Source organism: Orycteropus afer, unplaced genomic scaffold (genome assembly GCF_000298275.1).
Source record: "Orycteropus afer afer isolate SDZICR_OR568_19922 unplaced genomic scaffold, OryAfe1.0 scaffold00453, whole genome shotgun sequence".
NCBI lineage: Eukaryota > Metazoa > Chordata > Mammalia > Tubulidentata > Orycteropodidae > Orycteropus > Orycteropus afer.
This window is the reverse complement of record NW_006922040.1, coordinates 1,693,563-1,696,413: the sequence shown is the minus strand read 5'-3', so window position 1 is coordinate 1,696,413 and position 2,851 is coordinate 1,693,563.

Here is a 2,851-nt window from a genome sequence, read left to right as displayed (position 1 = left end):
GATATCAGACGATGTATAGTATTTGGCAAGTTGGCTGCAAAGGACCTCTTTTAAGTGCTGAGAAGGAAAGATGTCTCCTTGAGAATTAAGTTGTGCTTGACACAGCCATGATATTTTCAGTTACCACATATGCATATGAGGGCTGGACAATGAATAAAAAAGACCAAAGAAGAATTGATGCTTTGAGATGTGGTGCTGGTGAAGAATGCTGAAAGTACCATGGACTGCTAAAAGAACTAACAAATCCGTCTTGGAGAAAGTGCATTGGGAATGCTCCTTGGAAGCGAGAAAGGCCAGACTTCATCTCACCTACTTTGGGCATATTGTTACAAGGGACCATTCCCTGGAGAAGGATGTCATGCTTGATAAGGTGGAAGGTCAACAAAGGAGAGGAAGGCCCTCAATGATGTAGATTGACACAGTGTCTTCGGCTATAGGATCAAGTATAGCAGGGATCGCAGAACTGGCTCAGGACTAGGTGGTGTTTCATTCTGCTGTGCATGGGGTCTCTATGAGTTGGAGATGACTCGAAGGCACCTAACAACAACAACATTGAAGAAGAAGAAGAAACTAAGAGGTCTAACACTGCTGAATTTCAAAACCTACTATACAGCCACTGTAGTCAAAACTGCCTGGTATTGGTACAATGACACACACATAGACCAATGGAATACAACTGAGAACCCAGAAATAGATCTATTGACCTATGGTCAGCAGATCTTTGACAAAGGGCTGAAATCCATTAAATGGGGGAAGAGATTATCTGTTTAATAAATGTGCTGGTAAAACTGAATATCCATTTGAAGAAAAAATGAAACAAGGTCTGTGCATCACACCATACACAAACACTAACTCAAAATGGATCAAAGACTTAAATGTGAAACCTAAAACTACAAAGTTCCCCAAGAAAAAAATTGGGGCAAATTATATATGCAATTTATCAGTGCCCCTGAATTTGCCCCTATTTTTTCCTTGCAGAACTTTATAGTTTTAGGTTTCACATTTAAGTCCTTGATCCAACTGGAATTATATTTGGTGTATGGTGTTGGGGTGGCATAGTGTCTAAGGCATTTGACTGCTACCCTGAGGACTGGTGGTTCAAACCCACCAGCCACTGCTTGGGATGAAGATTGAACGATCTACTTCTGTAGTGATACCATCTTGGAAATCCAAGGAGGGGTTGCTAAGAATTGGATCTGACTTTATGGCAGTGAGTATGGTTTAATACATGGCATAAATAGACTATTAAGCATAACTCAAAATGTACAAACAGCAGAAGATAAACTAGATGAATGGAACCTTCTAAAAATTAAATTTTTATGTACTTCCAAAGAGTTCTCCAAAAGACTAAAAAGAGAATCTACAGATTGAGGAAAAATATTTGGCAATGACATATTTGACAAGAGACTTATCTCCAGAATTTATATAAAAGTCCAACACTTCAACAACAAAAACACAAATGATCCAATTAAAAAGTGGGCAGAAGACATGAATAGACATTTCACCAAAGAGGATATTCAGGTGGTCAAGAAACAGATGAAGAAATGCTCATGTCCATTAACCATTAGGGAGATGCATATCAAAACTATAATGAGATACTTTCTTGCCCCAGCAATAGTAGCAAAGTTCCACAAGACAGAAAATAACAAATGCTGGTGAGGATGCAGAGAGTTTGGGACTCTCATAATCTGATGTTGGGATTGTAAAATGATACAACCACTGTGGAAAGTAGTATGGCCGTTTGATCCAGCCATTCCCTTACTAAATATATATCCTAAAGAAGTGAGAGCCAGGACGAGAACAGATATATTTACACCCATGTTCATTGAAGCACTATTTACAATAGCCAGAAGATAGAAATAACCCAGCTGCCCATCAACAGAAGAATGGATAACCAAACTATGGTGCATACACAATGGAATACTATGCAACCCAAAAGAATAACATAGAATCTGCAAAACACCATATAACATGGATGAACTTGGATGACATTATGCTGAGTGAAATAAGTCAGTCACAGAAGGACAAATATTGTATTAGTCAGTCATTGTAAAACGTCAAGGAAAAGTTTCTATATCAAAGGAAATTTTCTTTGTTGGTTACCAGGGGTGGCAGGGATGGGGAGGGAACACTGTTAGATAGGTAGAGACAAGTATTGATTTGGGTGAAGAGAAGGGAAATGTACCAATTGTGACTGATCAACATTGTGTCATTGAGGAATAGGAAAGACCTAGAGAGATGTTTCAAGATCTGTCCTGAAATACAATAATGTCAGGAATAGGATAATATACATATGCCTACAAGGAAGACCTGTTAATACAACTATTATTCAAATTTATGCACCAACCAGCAAAGCCAAAGATGAGGAAATTAAAGATTTTTATCAATTCCTGTAGTCTGAAATTGAGCAAACTTGCAATCAGGATGTTATCACTGGTGACTGGAATGCAAAAGTTGGAAACAAAGAAGATTAACTGGTAGTTGGAAAATTTGGCCTTGGTGACAGAAATAATGCTGGAAATTGCATGGCAGAATTTTGCAAGACCAACGACTTGTCATTGCAAACACTTTTTTTCAACAACACAAGCAGTAACTGTACACATGGACTTCACCAGATGGAACGCACAGGAATCAGTTTGACTACATCTGTGACAAGAGGTGATGGAAAATATCTTCCATCAAAACCAGGCCAGGAGCTGATTGTGGAACAGACCATCATCTGCTCAAATGCAAGTTCAACTTGAAGTTAAAGACAATTAAAACAAGTCCACAAAAAGCAAAATATGATCTTGAAATACAAGAAAATATATCCCTCCTGAATTTAGAGACTATATAAAGAATAAATTTGATG